This window comes from Podarcis vaucheri, assembly GCF_965113315.1.
Source record: "Podarcis vaucheri genome assembly, chromosome: 5".
NCBI lineage: Eukaryota > Metazoa > Chordata > Lepidosauria > Squamata > Lacertidae > Podarcis > Podarcis vaucheri.
Window position 1 is genome coordinate 77,587,198 of NC_138763.1, and position 19,025 is coordinate 77,606,222.

The window sequence follows — 19,025 nt, forward strand, 5'->3', positions numbered from 1 at the left end:
AAAGAGAGGGGGGGGAAACACTGGGTGAAGGATGCTCCCCCAAACACCTTTAGTTTAACTGCTGAGCAGGACAGAGAGAATGCACAGCACCCTATGGCATCTTAAAGACTAATGTAATTGTTGTGAAAGATGCGCTTTCGTAGACGTGATGATAATCGTGTACACTGATTTCCCCCACCCCTCCTGGGCCTTCAGCATCTCCTGGCAATGAGAAATGTGCCGACCTTTTAAGACGCCGTGGATTCTTCACTGCCTTTGTTAAGACACACCAAGATTAAGGCTCTCTTTTGCAATAAGCCACAGAAAAGTGATTGTGCAGTCAGCAAAGAGAGGGTTAAGATTCCTTTCTCTTCTTGCTGTAAACCGCTCTCCTCCGAACAGGACTTGACAGCGAGTAGGTGTGAGCTTGCATTTCCCCTTCAAGCGGAAATTTAATCCCACGAAACATTAATATCTCTGGAACCAGCAATGGCGGTGGGGAGATTTGCAAAGAAATGTTTGCTGACTCATGAAAGCTGGTAGATCTTGTTCTCTTGGAGGAATAATAAGAGCTGGCTTCCCAATGCCTGCATGTTGTACGGTGGGATGGGACGAATGAACACATCAGGTTCTGAGGCGTTCTCAAAACAGTCAAATTGGAGTTGCAAATGAAATGCTTTGGCCAGATTTATGCTGGAAAGTAATATGGTGATCATTTCCTCTTCCCGGGGAAATGTAAAGAGTTGAGCTCTGTGAGGTGGAAGAAGCCAGGGGGCTCGTAACACAGAAATTCACAACACCTCACCAAACTCCAGTTCTGAAGATTATTCAGAGAGAAAAACAGGAAAGGTATAAAAGCTACATCTTTGTGCAGCTGTGCTGTTTGTTGCTATTATTGAAGTTACTGGGTAGGTACGTCTAAGCCACAGAGCAGGAAGGCAGGATCGAACTATGGGCCTCCACATAGAAGTAGACATAGCCAAGGTTGTTTCAGGAATGGCTGCTCTAGGGCAGGCCAGCATGGTTTGTGACTCACTGAGCCAAATGCAGACAAGCAGCCAAATACTTGGGTGTTCCTGGTGATTGACAAGCCACACTATTTTGGCACTGCCCAGCAGGCAACAAACGTTGGGGCTTGACTGTGCAAGGCTAACATAAGGAAATAAGGTAAAAGACGCCTGCTTCTGGGGAAAAAAGCAATGACAAACCTAGACAGCATCCTAAAAAGCAGAGACATCACCTTGCCAACAAAGGTCCATATAGTTAAAGCTATGGTTTCCCCAGTAGTGATGTATGGAAGTGAGAGCTGGACCATAAAGAAGGTTGATCACAGAAGAATTGATGTTTTTGAATTATGGTGCTGGAGGAGACTCTTGAGAGTCCCATGGACTGCAAGAAGATCAAACCTATCCATTCTGAAGGAAATCAGCCCTGAGTGCTCACTGGAAGGACAGATCCTGAAGCTGAGGCTCCAATACTTTGGCCACCTCATGAGAAGAGAAGACTCCCTGGAAAAGACCCTGATGTTGGGAAAGATTGAGGGCACAAGGAGAAGGGGACGACAGAGGACAAGATGGTTGGACAATGTTCTCGAAGCTACAAACATGAGTCTGACCAAACTGCGGGAGGCAGTGGAAGACAGGAGTGCCTGGCGTGCTCTGGTCCATGGGGTCACAAAGAGTCAGACACGACTAAACGACTAAACAACAACATACAACACTATGCAAAGCTTGGCTAGTCACAACCCATGCAGACCTGCTTATCATCCATAAACAGCCCTTGTTTATATGGATACCGAATGCAAGGGTTGTTTTGGATGTAAACTCTTGTGCTGACCCGTAACCCTTATGCTGTAGTGTTCTTGTAGCACATTGTAAAATCCACATCTAGTCCAACCCCCTGCCTTGCAGGAATATGCAGCTGTCCCAGACGGGGCTTGAACCTGCAACCTTGGCATTATCAGCACCATGCTCTAGCCAGCTGAGCTATCCAGCTGATCAATATGCCAAGGTCACTCACCTGAGATAAAACTGGCAAATCTAGTGCCTTGACTAAGCAAGGGCTCTCCCTTTTCTCTCTCGCTTGCAGTGCTTCACTGCTGAACATGTTAATCACTGCCGAGACTGAAATAACCTAAGGGAATATCACCCCAGAATTATGTATTCCATTAACAAGCCTTCTACTTTAAGTCTGTATGCAATATTCAGAAGTAACAGAGTGAGAACTTCTCTCCTGATTTGATTCTCCATCTTTCAGACTCAGCAGGTTGAGAATTTGGAGGATGCCCATTTGAAAAAGGAGAGATTCTGGAGGAGATTCACTGAAAAATTGACATCTCTGAGGGAGCCACGCCTGTGCCACTCAATACCAGCTAAAAATGTCAATGTCCCTATTCAATCTGCAGCTGTGTGTATTTACTGATGTAATTGAAAGTCCAGCCAAACCAAAAAAAGAAAAGAAGAATAAGAATAAGTAAGAGTGAATTGTTTTTCAGTTTTGGTTTATGACACGCAAGGACATTTAATTTCAAACACAAATACTTGTTTGTTTTCGGGGACATGGCTACCACTGTGAAAATGTATTAATTCTTTATGAACAATCCAGATTTGGAATCAGATCTGCTTAGTCCCTAAGTGGGCTATTGACACCCTCGTTTTCTGCACAGGCTTCCTATAGAGAGGCCCAGCTAAGCTGAGCAAGATGTGCCTTTATATGCAAGCTGAAGCAAAATTTGTCACTGACATGATAAAGGGGAGTTAACATTTCCTTTTGTTGACCCCAGCATCAGCAAGTGTGCATATGCATAGTTGCCTATCAGGCTGTAAGAAGCAGTCTGCCAGCCAAAAGTTTGTCCGGACACAATTTGTCTCCAGATTATCAGCATTTTTCAGAGGGCATCAAGTGTATACCAGAAATTTAGGTTTGCAAAATTTAAGTGGATTATATCGCTCTGCTGCCCTGACATAATTCCCTTCACTCAAAAATTTTAAAAAAGTAGACTGTTTGCAGTTAGGGAAGTGACAGGAAAATGCACTGTGAAGTGTGATATTGACAAATGATTAGCAGGAAGATGTGCAAACAATCATGATGAATTCTTGTTGCCCTCTAACCTCCCTGCTGACAAATCAGGACAAATGTTCAATAAAGACCAGCCAAAGGACCTGCACACTCTGCATAGAATCGGAGGGTTGGAAGTACTGAATAGTGAAAAAGATGGACAAAGGACACAGCTCTGTTGGATTCACAGCTCTTTATTGCAGCAGTTAGAACTGCTCCTGGAATCAGACTGACTGCAACCTAGCTGGCTGCTTTATATAACACTAAGTAACTTGAAACAGTAACAACTCACAACTAGGTAACCAATCGGGAGCGACAATTTTCAATCCTCCATTTACATACTGGTGGCCCTGAGTGAGAACTGCCACTAATCTTAATACATAACAGGAAGGGACCCCAAGGGTCATCTAGCTCAACCTCCTGCAATTCAGGAGTCCCAACTAAAGCATCCATGACAGATAGAAATCCAACCTCTCCTTAAAAAGGAGAGCCCACCAGCTCCGGAGGGAGACCGTCCCACCGTCTAACAGCTCTTACTGTCAGAAAGTTCTTTCTGATGCTGGAATCTCTTTTCTTGTAACTTGAAGTTCTTGGTTTGAGTCCTACCACAGCTGTCATCATTAGCCAGTGGTGACACATCAGAGACAATCCTCATTTCAGCACCACCGCCATTTTGCAATTTAATGCCCAGTTCAAGCATTCACTTTATGCCTTTGTGTGTTGAACACCCGAAGAAAGCTCATATGCTGGTTGTTTGTGTGCATTGAGCAAAGGGCAGCTGTTTATTTAGCACATCCCTACTATTTCCCCACTGTAACACATTACCAGCCTGACTTGCTGGATGGATAACAGCACCGCACCTGAACTCTGATCCCGTGTGCTATTTAACGCCGTGAAGTTTAAAGGTAAATGTTCGACAGTGGGAGGTTCATGCTTCGAATACTTCTCGCGGAATGAAAGTCTGCCCAAAAGTTAATTGACTCTACAAATCATCTGTAGCTCAGTGATTAACAGGCACTAACTAACAACATCAGAACAGCAAGGGGAAGGAGGCATTGGAGCTTCAAGGCGGCATAGGGATGGATGAAGAATTAGACTGATTTTAATTATCTATGCAAATTGCACTTGACATCTAGAAATCCAGGAGGCTGAAAGCAAAAATGTGAACTCAGTATATCATTCCATTAATCAAATAGGTTAAGCCCGGTGTCTTGAGTGATTAATTAGAGCCAGTGCCTGGTGTTTTTTAAGCAACCATGGGCAGATGCAGAAACCCACTGAGGGCATGGCCTTGGTTGTGTGATGTTTATCTGCAGGAATCTCCCTGGTTGCACAGCTCCATTTGCAATGAGGGGTTCTGGGCTGGTCAGACCTAAAACTCACTCCTGGAATTGCCTTCTTGCTTTTTGAAAAAGTAAGGGTTGACCAAGACCAATATACTAGACATCCAGTGTCCTCAGCAATGGCCCAGGCTTTGTGGCGATAAAGGCTTAGAACTGGGAAACATACAAAATTGGGCCTCAGCAACTTGCATTTCAACTCACCACTTCCTGGGTCCGAATTAATCTCTTTTGTTTTTGTTTTACTGACACTGCAAAAACTGAGGAATTGCCATGCATCTGGTAACCCACAATACATAACCGATGGGCTGCACTGGTCACAAATCATATTGTCCAATCGTTAATAATCAATGGGATTCCCTTGTAGTCATGAAACACAATTTTTGCAGATACCAGAACAGAGAGACTTGTAGCACCTTAAAGGTCAAGATAAAGGGACCCCTGACCGTTAGGTCCAGTCGTGGCCGACTCTGGGGTTGCGGCGCTCATCTTGCTTTATTGGCCGAAGGAACTGGCGTACAGCTTTCGGGTCATGTGGCCAGCATGACTAAGCCGCTTCTGGCGAACCAGAGCAGCGCACGGAAATGCTGTTTACCTTCCCGCTGGAACGGTATCTATTTATCTACTTGCACTTTGACGTGCTTTCAAACTGCTAGGTTGGCAGGAGCAGGGACCGAGCAACAGGAGCTCACCCCGTCGTGGGGATTCGAACCGCCAACCTTCTGATCGGCAAGTCCTAGGCTCTGTGGTTTAACCCACAACGCCACCCACGTCCCACCTTACAAGCTATCATATAAGACAGACAGATAGGTCTCTGTGTCTGCCATAAGCTTTTGTGGACTAGACCACACTTCAGATAAATTCATGGCTTTGTGTGCACGCACGCACGTATGTATGTATGTATACTCAAACTTGGATACATTTGCTAGTCTTTAAAGTGTCAAGATTGTTGCTTTTCTTCACAGCAGAGGAAGAAAGTCTGCCCCTCTGGATTTCTGTGTAAAGAGCACAATAATATGTTTTCTATAGCCCTGGTCAGAAAATTTGTGCAAGGATCAAGGGGGTATGTGGTGTGTGTGTTTGTCATTTATCTCCCTCTCCCAAAAGACCTGCCAAGAAGGCCTCATTGCCATAGCTACCACACCCCTGTTGACACTCTCCTTCTTGTGTGTGTGTGTGTGGCAGGAAGGGAGAAGTAGAGACATGTGATGCAATCGCCTAGCAACAAGTAGAAGGCAGAGGCCTGGCAAGAGATGCAAGGAGTTTGAGGCTCAGAGGGCCGCCATCTCCCCTCCCCATTGTCTGAAACATTGTCACAACCCGAGTTGGCAACCTGTAATTTTATTTTATTTTAAAATCCTTCTTATTAGAGATTTTTTTAAAAAAAAAAAATTCAAATGACTTCAAGGCATGTGTGCTAATTTGAGCAGACAGCACTCCCACAACATTGGTGAAGGCCCCCTTTATGTCAGTTACAACATAAAGCACAATTTAGGATAACTGCAGATAACTATTTTTTAAAAATCAATAAGGAAAACTAATATTTCCCCCCGTTTTCTCACTGTACAATAGATTTCACCTAGTTGTGCACACACAGATAAAGTCAAATTGCTGTTACTGTCATTAGGCAGGGTAGAAATATTTGCAGCAAGTAGATGAATGGAAAAATTAAATTGATTCAAATAACTGGAGTCCTGGAACATTGTCCTTTCATTTATCTCCAGGGTCCAAGGACCCACTGATGAATATGTGGGTTTTCTATACTCTTCCTGTATAGTACAACCTGCGTTTAAAATTGGCACACTTTGCCATTGACCTCGGTGGGAGCAGGATTACACACAATCCTGAAGTTTAACCCACATAATTTAAATATGTATACATGCGTTTAAATTGCTGGTGTTTGCATTGTTCTTTGTAAACTGCTGTGTGGTTTTCTGTTGAATAAGTTATATATAGTGGTACCCTGGGTTACATATGCTTCAGGTTACAGACTCCGCTAACCCAGAAATACTACCTCGGGTTAAGAACTTTACTTCAGGATGAGAACAGAAATCGTGCAGCAGCGGCAGTAGGAGGCCCCATTAGCTAAAGTGGTGCTTCAGGTTAAGAACAGTTTCAGGTTTAAGAACGGACCTCCGGAACGAATTAAGTTCTTAACCCGAGGTTCCACTGTATAGATTTTGTGAAATAAAATAACATTATTTATTACATTTATATACTCCCTTTTTTCTTCCAAGGAGCTCAAGGAAGTTGTCCTCCTCCCCGTTGCCTCCTCACAACCACCTTGTGAGGTAGGTTAGGCTAACAGATGGTGACTGACCCAAGGTCACCCAATGAACTTCAAACCCTGGTTTCACAGGTCATGGTCAAACACTATAACAATTATGCCACACTGATCAAGCAAGGCAGCTCTACGTGTACATCTACAGGCACATTTAGGATGCAGAGTAGATTTGTATCTTGATGCACATTTAGTGCCACCCACCCCCCCCCCGAGTTTAAGGGATGCATCTATTGACATGGATGGGGCTGACTAGTAGAGATCTAGTCCAGGCGGAGGGACAGGGTGGGGAGGTAGTAGGAATTGTGGAGTATAAAACTTGCGAGTCCTGGGTTCAAATCCCCACTCAGCCATGAACTTTATTCACCAGGGAATAAGGTTGTTATGAGGGGTTTTTTTTGAGGGAGCAGTAAGGCTGTATGACTGACCTCCCTTCCCCTTCTACTTCCTGGATCCAGCACAGATTCAATGGCTGGACTAGCCAGGCTAGCTTCCTAGAGAGGTAATGGTCCTCTAAGTATGGGCCATTAAGACAACAAAGGAAGTGGCTTTGCGCCAGATGGCAAATGGGCGTGTCCCCCTGCCTCAACTCGCTGGTGCTTAGAAAGACAAAGCCAGAGTTAGGAGTTGAGCTAAGTGAACTTGAAGCTAGCAGCTGAGAGAACTATGCCTGATTTCTGTTGGAAACCAAGGCTATGAAATAAGATAAAATTGGGGGAAGGCGGTTTGAGCTCCTTGAAGGAGAGTTGGGCTATAAATGAAATAAAAATAAACAAATTATAACTTCAGGTAAATTGGCGGGAAGTCAAAGTTCTCAGGCATACGGAATATGGGTCGCTAACAATTTATTGGCCCATTGGCACATTCTGAAATTTGTGCAATTGCTGAAGCCACATTCTCCTCCCCCCCCCCAAAAAAAAACCCCAACAACAAATCCCCACACACAATGGGAGCCACCATTTTAATTCTTTACAATGGACCAGAGTGGCACTAGAGTAGGGTGGAATCTGGACATATATAAAAAATGCTGTGAAAATGCTTTTTAAAAAATATATATAGAATTTGCCGTAAACTCACAATCGCCATCTGGTGTCATGTTTGTATAATGCACTTAAAAGCCCAGGGAAACTGTAAGAAACTTAAATGGTACTCACTGAGGTGCTAGAAAGGGGTGGGCCCTTCTAGACCCCCAGAAGCTGCCTCAGGATGCTGGGTGCTGATGCCAGCCCTACCTCTGCCCCTGGAAAAAGTTTCCTCATGGCAAAGAGAGGTGTACACTTATTACGCAAAATGGTTGACATCCACTGTTGCTCGTGGGTGTCAGTCCATCAGTCCCCAGTCAAACACGATCGGTCTCTTAAACGCCATCATTCTAGATTCAGTAGCCCTGTTTGCTGCAGATCACAAGTCCATAGTCTTGTTGCTACAACGCTGTAGAAAGTTAGTACATATAGTTTCCCTTCCTTTTGTGGGATATGACTGGAAGATGTAGCTGAAACGCTAGGCTAATGAGCCTCACGGACTATCATGGAGTCACATTGTTAGTGAATGTGCCAGAGTGGTGCATGCTCTAATTTTCTCCCGCTTGGACTACTGCAATGCGCTCTATGTGGGGCTACCTTTGAAGGTGACCCGGAAACTACAACTAATCCAGAATGTGGCAGCTAGACTGGTGACTGGGGGTGGCCGCCGAGACCATATAACACCGGTCTTGAAAGACCTACATTGGCTCCCAGTATGTTTCCAAGCACAATTCAAAGTGCTGACCTTTAAAACCCTAAACAGCCTTGGTCCAGTATACCTGAAGGAGCGTCTCCACCCCCATCGTTCTGCCCGGAAAATGAGGTCCTGCGCTGAAGGCCTACTGGCAGTTCCCTCGCTGCGAGAAGCCAAGTTACAGGGAACCAGGCAGAGGGCCTTCTTGGTAGTGGCACCCACCCTGTGTAACGCCCTCCCACCAGATGTCAAAGAGATAAACAACTACCTGACTTTTAGAAGACATCTGAAGGCAGCCCTGTTTAGGGAAGCTTTTAATGTTTGACGGACTACTGTATTTTAATATTTTGTTGGAAGCCGCCCAGAGTGGCTGGGGAAACCCAGACAGATGGGCGGGAAACAAACAAACAAACAAACAAACAAACAAACAAACAAACAAATAAATAAATAAAAATAAAATAAAATTAAAATAAAATAAAATATCAGTGATATCTCAGCATAATACAGGAAGTGAATTAGCAAGGGAGATCTTCTTTCCGTGGAGTAGGGGAAAGGGAGAGGCAGCAATGGTCAATCATTGCTTTTCTTCTGTTGAAGACCAGCTTAATGCATTGCTTCTCTGAATATGACAGTGGTACTAATGACTTGCAGCCCAGAATCTGAATAATAAAATACCAACAGCAGCAGTGTACCTAAACTCAAGGCTCTGTGTTAAGCTTTTCTCTTATCACCTGTGTTCTTGGCTGCCTTCAGCACAGTGGCTCTTGGAAGCCTTCCTCACTAGTCCCCTGTATCTCCAAGTACACAGTTTTTGCTAAACTTTCTGTCAGGTTTTACCCTCAACCAAACCACCCTTCCCTTCCCGTCCAAGGCTTCCATAGATCAGCAAAATCCTATTACCCTCTTCCTGCTCCTCAGCAGTTAGGGTTGTTATGAATAATGTGTGACAGCACAGCTAATGGCTTGATGGCCATCAGTGCCTTTATTTCGCCCTGAGGACAACGTCGCACTATTTTGCCCTGTGACGGTGCCATGGCTAACACTTTTGGCCTATTTGCTCACAGATTTGCACATGTTAAATTGCACAGTGGCAAAAAGCCATTGGTTTGGGTCCTACCCTCCCGAGCGGGAGAAAACAAGCTTTCTCCATCTTCCATGTGACAACCCTTTAGATATTTGAAGATGGCTATTATCTCTCCTCTCTGTCTCCTCTTATCCAGGATAAACATACCCAACTCCCTCAACCGTTCCTCAGAAGACTTGGTTTCCAGACCCTTGTTCATCTTGGTCACCCTACTCTGCAAGCGTTCCAGCTTGTTAATCTGCTTTAAATTGTGGTGCCAAAAACAGGACACAGGACTCCAGGTGCAGAACAGAGCTATGACGTCCCTTGATCTCGACACTATACTTTTGTTGACGCAGTCTAGAACAGCACATACATAATTGCTGCTCCAAAGTGACCTTTGCAAATCTGCCAATCAACTATAGTGGCGTATTCAGTCCCCCAAGGCTGCATGTAGTATTGCCGAAAAGGGAAACAGCTTTTCCTAGGGCTTTGGCACCAAGGAAAGAAGCAGCTTTCAAGAGGTTGCAGTCCCTTTAAAAAAAAAGAAAAAGATGCTGAAGAGGGGGGAAATACCTTCCAGCGAAGTATCTCAGACATTTCAGATATGCTTTGCCCATGACATCTCTCTCAAAAATGCGATAGATATTTTAGAAATCTGAGTCATCCTAACGGGCTTTGATAGGCCTCACTGAACAGGCAGACTGACCAGAGAGGTTGTCACATCCTGAATATGATGCAAGCTTGCCATCTGCTGGTATATTGTAGCAACTGCAAGAATCAATTTCTCCAATTTCACAATGCAGATATGTGCAAGGATACGCAGCAACACAGAGAAGAGTTGGTGTGGTCTGATGTGTGTGTTCTAGTGTGCGCGCTGCATGGCACACACAACTTTGCCCACCAGCACGTCACCACTCTTCACTTGCCTTCATTATTGGCCACCTGGGTCAGCTGCCTCAGTCTGCCTAGTGGCAGGGCCGGCTCTGTCTCTTTCACATCATGAAAGCTTCGCTCTCTGGTTCATTGGAGGTAAATTACTTGCCACAGGCCGTTCTGCAGAGTGGTTGCTAGGGCTGCATTTTACAATACTGTTTAGGTGGAACTGAAGTCTCTCTTCAAACAAATGAGTTATTATGATCACATATAAAACGCCTAAGATGATGGTTGGCTTAAGAATAGCTATGGTATTTGGGCAGAAAGGCACATTTCACAGATGTTTTTAAAATTCTTGGTGAGTATACAAATGGAAGCCTTCTTACTTATGGTTCAATATTCCCTCCCTCAAGATCCACGGATCTTGTACTGTGCATTTTATCTGTATCTAGCTATCAATGCAGTTGCTTTGTTTTCTGTTCTTCACTTGCCGCCCTTGGTTATTTTGAAATAGATATCCCAGGAAGTTATACAGCAAAGAGAGATGTAGTGGAGACCTTGAAAATGTCATAAGTGATTTTGCAGAATTCCTAAGCTGCTCTCCAGCCTACACATTTTGTTGCTGTTGTTCCATTTCCTTTCTGGAAAGCGTAGAAATAGAAGCACATTTGCTTGACCTCCCAATTATTTCGGATGTCAGCTTGACTAGAATTGATAGCTAATCCCTAATAGTTTGCTTTGCAAACTTCCTCCGTCAAAAAGAAATGCTTTGAAAGAGTTGAACATTTTGTGCAGTGTAATCTATTGGGGGAAAGAGGAAGTCAAATGAATTTACACCACATCTCAATGATAAAGGGATGCCTGGTGAATTTAGCTTAGCAGCACAGCATATTCCAAATAACAACATGCATTTCTCAAAAGGAGGAAATTTAATTCCCCACACTGAAATGCTATTATAATCCCTTCTGCCCTTAATACTATTCTGGCTCCTCTCGAATCCTCTCACCCAGACCAGAAGTAGCCAACATAGTGCTCTTCAGAAATTGTTGGATTTGCAACACCTGCACAAAGTGACCTTCCAAGCTGAACACTATTTCCTTACACTGATACACATGCACCTACCCACCCACTGTTGATAGTTTACAAGGCCCTCTGTAATAATCCTGGTTTTGATGGGGGGGGGGACCAGGAAGTGGTGTGGGGGTTAAGCAGCTGGCAGACCACAATGCATGGTGGTGACAGGCATTTGGCATTTTGGTATGAGGGGTCACAAACTGCAAATTTCTAACAGGAGGGTCTGGTCCACAGCTGCATGTTGAATATTTTCATCTGTGGACCAGCCCCTAAATGAGGACTTTCCAGCTTGCGACCCACCAAGCCGAAATGCCAAATGCCTGACACCACTTTAAATTGTGGCTTGCCGGTTGCTTGACAAGTCCAAGAAATATTTATTTAGTTCTATTTCTATTTATTTATTTAGTCTCTATTTATTTAGTTCTATTTTTCTATATGAAAAATACACATTTTTCATATGCATTTTAATCAAATATATGCAAAATTTTTGGCAAGGAATTTCCTTTAATGCAATGATTCATTTTACACAATTTTAACTGATTTTTGTGCACATCTTTCCCTGGTATATTAATTTTTGTGACCTCCTTATCTACTCATTTAACATTCATTTTTTTAAAAAATGGAGAGCTGTGTTGTAAAATTCAGAGAGAAGTGAGAAGCATGAAGGCTAGCAGCATTTTGTTTTGCAGACTTGTCAATTAGGTAGTTTTGCATTCAGATGCAGACTTGATGAATTCCCCACCCCTAGTATCACGAAAGAAATAAACCAACAAACCTAGGAGTGGGCATTTTAGAATTTAGGGAAAGCAAAACTAGCATTTTACACCAGAAGCAGAAATTGCTGAGCCTACCCCCAAGTGGAAATTGCACTGATCGCTGGATAGGGTTTTTTTGGGGTGGGGTGGGGTGCCTTTATCTAAGTGATGAGCCAAAGCTTAGTCTTCGCAGAGTCAATATGAGGTTGGAAGAAAGGCACATTGCCAGGCACCAGAGGAGGAAAAAGCACAGCTACAGTAGACATCCATTTTGTTGTAGGAGGCATAATAGACCTTTTCAGGTTTTATTGTTATTTTTGGATAAAGCGGAGCGTGGGGGCTTAGGGAGTGCAAGGATGTGGTGGTGAAACTTCAAACAGGAAGCAAACGATGTACTGAAAAAGTCACATTTTAATTGTATAAATATGAAATAACATGAGCATAACAAAGGAACGGCGTCTGCATCCAAGAGAAATAAAAGAGCAGGCTTCGGCCATGGAAAAACCCAGGATTGCTGACATAAGACCTGATTCAGCTGAGCCCTTAGAAATTTAGAACTTTTGAGGGCTTGTTTACATCACGGAGACCCTTAGCCTGTATTCCCCTCTCTCAACCCAAGCAAGGATTCCCAATGTGATCCAGCCACATATCCATCTTGGAGTCACTCCCAGGTCACCTGCTTCTCTAGGAAACCACAAACTCTGTCCCCGAGATAAGAGCCCCTCTATCACACACACAATCCCTTAATGGGGAGCAAACCAAAAATGAGACTCAAGAGTACCTAGTAGATAATTGCTGTTGACATGTACACACCAGTGTTTGAAACTCCCATTGTTCCAGGAGCATTTTGCGACAGGGAATTTCATTAGTGTAAGCTGCTTCTGAGCTCTGGGTACAGTACTGCGCCTAAGATTTCAGGTTAAAACTGAAGAGTGGAAGGAAAGGGGGACCTTTTTCTGCCTCCCCAACTATTCCAACTACTCTCTGAAGGCTGGAGAAGAGACCCTCTTAAGAATATTAGGGGATGGGTGGGCAGGGGAAGGACTAGGCCATGTGAAAAATGAATGTAAGATTTTAGCTGCAGTTCATTCATTTTCAGCTTTGTTTTCTTGTTATAAAAAGTCCACCTAGATATTCCGTTATTGCGCCCATAACCTAGGCTTAAGGCATAGCTGTCAACTTACAGATTTGAAAATAAGGGACCAGCAGCCTCGAAAATAAGGGATCAGCAGCCAAAATAAGGGATTTTCCGGGCACAGGTATGTTCAACTTCTGAGCCCCTCTGAGCCAAAGGCAGAAAGCCCAGCCAGCAGCCAAATGAAGCCTCATCAATAAGGGACCACAGCGGGACATGGCGCTGGGATAAGGGACTGTCCCGCCTAATAAGGGACACTTGACAGTTATGGCTTAAGGTGACATTTAGCTCCTAGCTTTCATATCTCAGTTTCTAACACTGGTACATCCACACATCCTTTTATTTGCAAGCCACCTTTCCATGGTTAAAACCATGCTCAAGGTAGCTTGCAACATGAAAAAACACACCAAACACAAGAGCCTTTTCACAGACACTCCCCAATTTTTTTTGAGCATCAGCAGAACTGTGAAACACAGCCCCCTCCTTTATGCAAACCAATAAGTGATATTCGCAGGAAACGGATATTCAGCTTCCTTCTGGGATCCCTTGTGTACTAGCCTGGTTCCCCCTTTCTGTTTGGTGAGGCTGTCAGTACACTTTGGGGGACATGAGTTATCACTTTGGCACCACGTAGGATTAACAGAGAGCCAGGACACCATGTTGGGAGAGGTAAAACATTATTTTCTGGCTTGCCACCTACTTTTTGCATGTACAGCTAACACAACAGGGCACTGCTAGAGATTTCTCATGGAAAAGTATGCAAAAAGGACTCTGGAAACCAAATAGCCCTGATTACACACCTAGTTGCATTGATTCAGTGTCCCTAGAGCCAGCCTTGTTTGGCTTTGTTCATAGTTAAATTTTGATTTTTGCTTGTTCTCTAGCTCCAGGAAGCTCCAGCATGCAAGTTAAAGTATTGCTCTTCTTAGCAAAGTCAGAAAGATGAACAAAAGTAAATCTACACTGGAACAAGTTCAAGGGGAAGGATGCTCTTAAGAGATGCAATTTTCTGTAGAAGGATCCAGCCCCCCCTTTTTTGCAATATATCGCAACATATCATTACTCTGGTTTTATCCTCTTCCATTTGGCAAAGGCTCACCCCTTTCCCCTTCTCCGTTCCTCACAGAGCAAAAGAAGAAGAAGCCAAATGTGGCTCCATTTCAAATAGTTTCAAACCGTGCCAGCAGCAATAATAAATAACTGAGGAGTCTCACAATTGATTTAGCTTACCCCAAACTTCGAAAGAATTCTTTTAAAAAGAAAAACACACACACATTAAACGGTCCCAAACCCTCAAGGATGGCACCAGGAAATACGCATTTTTCGGGGACTCCTCTTGCAGTAAAATAAATAGAATGATAGGAGAGGTAGGTAGCCACATAGAAAGATACTGGTAAGCATTTCAGATAAAGTTGTGGTGTTTTTTTAGGGCAGCTGGAAATAAAGGATTCAGATACATGATAGATATTATTGATGTCGCCACTATGCATAGTGCTTTACAACGTAATAGCATGGCAGAATTATAGTCAGTGGTGACTGGGACTGGCAGAGCAGCAGCCAGGAAGACCAATGGTATATAATTGTTTCATTTTGTATTTTTATGCTGCATGATCTCTGGATGCAGGTTGGTATACAAAAAGAAAGAAAGAAAGAAAGAAAGAAAACATGGTGCTCTTAGGCAATGCCAATGCCATCTCTTTCTTTTCAAGCAGGTCTAAAAACCTTATCCTTTTCAATGGAAATACAGTGGTATCTTGGGTTAAGAACTTAATTCGTTCTGGAGGTCCATTCTTAACCTGAAGCACCACTTTAGCTAATGGGGCCTCCTGCTGCTGCTGTACCACTGCACAATTTCTGTTCTCATCCTGAAGCAAACTTCTTAACCCAAGGTACTATTTCTGGGTTAGCGGAGTCTGTAACCTGAAGCATCTGTAACCTGAAGCACCTGTAATCCGAGGTATCACTGTAATTGAGTCTGGTCTGATTTGAAACGAAGACACTGATACCCCATACCTTTCAGCATTGCTTATATGTTTCAAAATATGTGCACCCCTTTTCTTTATAAACTCTCTCTAACACAACGAAATGATAAAACATGTAACAAACACAATGCCAAGCTGTCCGGATGACTAAAATCGAAGTCATACATTAAAATCAAAAGGTGGGATAAGGCAATTCAGTATAACAACAAGGAGGCAGAACTGTCGCCCACACTAAAATCTCAGCGAGATTTAAGGGTTTTAGAAGCTTTCAGGCTGGTGGAGTCAAACCTCTCTGGGAAGGAATTTCCGTAGCGTGGGTTCTGCAGTAGAGAACAATTGCAAGTTCTCCAAGTCAGAGGTTCTCCAAGTCAGAGGTTAGCACTTGCAGGATCCTATTATTATTATTATTATTATTATTATTATTATTATTATTATTATTATTACCTCAAGTTCCATCAACCGGGGGCAGATGCAAAAAAGTTACACTTAAAATAATTTCCTGGGCTCAGAATTTGTTAATTCTGGGTATCAGAACTGGACAGAAGTTATAGCCCTTCCACATAAAAATCCACTCCTGGTTACTGTGTTTTCTTCATCAGTATCATGTGTGTGTGTGTGTGTGAGAGAGAGACAGACAGATTTTGTTAAACAATTAGGAGCCAGAAATCCTTGTCAATCTACTGCAAATCACCTAGAGATCTATCAGTAGACCCGGATCTACCCTGTGTCCATTTCTGTTCTAAATTGCCAATCCTCATTGGCCTGTTGTGAGTATTCTGCCAATTATAGGATTTTTTATTTTTTATTTCAAAAAGCCATCAGCAGCTCCCACACCCTTGTTTCATGCACACGCTCTTCACCACATTGAACTGAAACATTTGCTTATATACAGTATCTTCCGCAAAGGTCCGCAGGCCCAAAGATAACACAAAATATTCTCCTCCCAAAGCCTTGCAAATGGCTAAGGCTGACAGAAAGCAGATCGAGAATTTAGAAAGTGGCTTTTAAAGTAATCCTGTATTTTCAAACGGACACTTATAAAGAAATTCATCTAGGCACTTGGGAAATACTGAAGGGTAAAACCACCCCACAGTCAAGTGCTTGGCTAACCGTCATAAAGCTTTATGCCTTCAGGAGTTATGACTTGGTAAAACTGCATTTGTATCTCTGTTTGATTCTCCATTTAAATGCTGGCAGTCCAACACTGGAACTGCATCCAACGTTAGGAACCCACACAGAGAGCTGAGCAAAACAGAAGTGATGGCAAGACCAGAAAATAAATGTCAGGAAAACACAGCAATTAAAAATACCACTGCAGCCATATACCAAAGAACGAGTGAAGCACACAGAGGAGCATTTCCTTCCAAAATGAGGGTGGTAGGCTGTTACCTCCCACTACGACGTTGCCTAATACTCTTCTCTCCCCCCCACCCCGTTAGAACTGATTCCTGTCTCCAATTCTCATTCCCGCCCTTTACAAATATAGTTTAGGAGCCCACCGTCTTGGCTTGGGAAACAGCCCAACACTGATGGATAGACCATGCTAGATGGGCCAGCCTCAGCGAACTGACTTGGGGCTTCCTCTGAATTGTTAAAAATGAGAAAAAGTGAGCCAAGTAGCCTGGCCCAGCCCTGAAGGAAGGAGTGGCGGGCTAAGATTTAGGAGAAGGAAGAAAAGGCTCCCACACAATTTGGTACATCCTTGGAATAGCAATGGGTCCAAGATGACCATGCTAGATGAGTTAAGGAGCATATTGTTGATAAGCTAAACCTGCCTTTTCAATAACCTGCAAGTGTCCTGGAAAAACCAGAACATCCGTTTTTTTCTCACACAATTTTATGCTGTTATTTCCCTCTAAGAAAGCATTGTATTGGGTTTGTGATCTTGCGCAGCACCCCAAAATGCATTATTTGGGCATCATTCCTGAAGAAAACCCACATTTTTTGGGGGGGGGGAGGGAAATCACAGCATGAAATTGCACAAGATCATGACACCCAAAATGGCCACCATTCTCCTGCAAGAAAAAATAAATATGGCATCCCGGTGTTTGCCTTTGGTGCACTTTCCATTATTTGGAGTGTTGATATACTTGGCATTACAGTCGGCTCGTCAGTCATGCATATATAGGCATCTGTCCTCACAAAGTGCTGTAGGACAGGAAGCCAGTCTGTAGTTAGTGAGCTTGGAGTCAACAAGGCGTACTCTAAGTAGCAAAGCCTGCATGGTGGAAGGAAGGTGAAATTCAAGTAGGACATTCTGAGCACTCCATGTGAGGAAACCATGGGTGCATAGACTGGCTCAAAGAGGGGTTAAAAGGCGGTTTCCACAAACTCCTCACCCTTCCAAGGCATGTCTGTGGGTGAAGCAAGGATTTTAGTCTGCCTTAGTGAAGTGGAAAAGTACACAAATGAATGGATATTAACACAAATGACAAGGACTCGCGTGGTCCTAGAGGACTCAGAGAAAATGGTGCCAGAACTCCACACCTAATTGACATATACCCAACCCTACTGCTCTGCCAACCCTCATAAAAGATACTGCTCCATTGAGCCACCAGTGCTTGGGGTGAAGAGAGACACCATCACCCTCAAGAGATGCTGCAGTTCTTTCCCTTGCAGTGAAAAGACAAGACATGCATCTGAGAGAATCATTCGCTGGTTCAACTGGTGGTCGTATCCCTTCCCTGCTAAATGCGCTGCCCACACCTAAGCCTTCATTTTCTCTTCCTCCATTTGGAGAAAATCAACAAAGTGCCTTGTAGAGGCTCAACTACTTTCTTTCATATTCTGGATCAGGCTTACCTCAAGATGCTCTGTGTTCTAGTCTGCTGCGAAGCAGGCAATAGTCTCTCTCCTTTGGTAGAGGCCAGACTCCACAAGAAAGGAAGAAGTGGTTTAGCTTCCACTTGACCCAACCACCCAGCTGTCAGCTATCAAAATTAACCTTCCTTCCCCAGCTGAAGGAAGATGAGGAGGCAACAGGGGATCCTGAGCAGGCAGGCAGACAAAGACCAAACTGACAGCTGAATTCAATTCACTGGTTTTCACTCTTGTCTTTTCAGGTGTGCTTGTAGACTAGTGAAGGGACTTGTGAGTCCTCTTTATGCATCTTTCTTTACACTTGACTAGGCCCAAGACATTTTGAAGCCTGGGGGTAAGGCCAAGATGATGCTCCCCTCCTCCTTCTACATAATATGGAAAGCTGACTGGATGGGTGACTGGATAGTACATAAATGCTGGCAACAGGGGAGTGTCTTCCATCACACCTGAGGGCAGCTAGCTAATCATGGAGGAATAGCAGAGGTCACATGACACACCCTTCCACAGAAGGCTGCAGGTGGGGTGAGGAAACATATTCCCCCAATCTGTTGAAGTCACCACATTCTTCCTTCTGGTGAGGCCAGCCCTGATGCTAGTTTAGAACAGGGTTTCCCAAACTTGGGTCATCACCTTTTTTTGGACTACACTTTCCATCAACCCTGACTGCTGATCTAGCTGGCTAGGGATGATGGGAGCTGTAGTCCAAAAACAGCTTGGGAAATCCTGGTCTAGGAGGATTCCAGACTATACAGGAAAGCCACAGCAAAGGCAACTCCAGCCCCAGGAAGCAAACAATGAAACTTATAGCCAGGAAGGAAGCAGAAATGGTGGGGTGGAAAGACAAAACAGCACTAAGCAGGACAGAAGCTGGCAGGAAACCAGAAGCCACAACTCACCACAAGGGCCATAGCAGCAGATGAGAATTTAAACAGAAACTTTGCCGGCCA

At 43.9% G+C, this 19,025-nt stretch overlaps 1 long non-coding RNA gene across 1 annotated transcript in view; it reads left to right on the forward strand.

Moving 5' to 3' along the window:
• LOC309532346 overlaps positions 1-19,025 on the forward strand; it is a 64,378-nt gene that overhangs the window by 14,806 nt on the left and 30,547 nt on the right. The gene's annotated exons all lie outside the window — the stretch shown is intronic.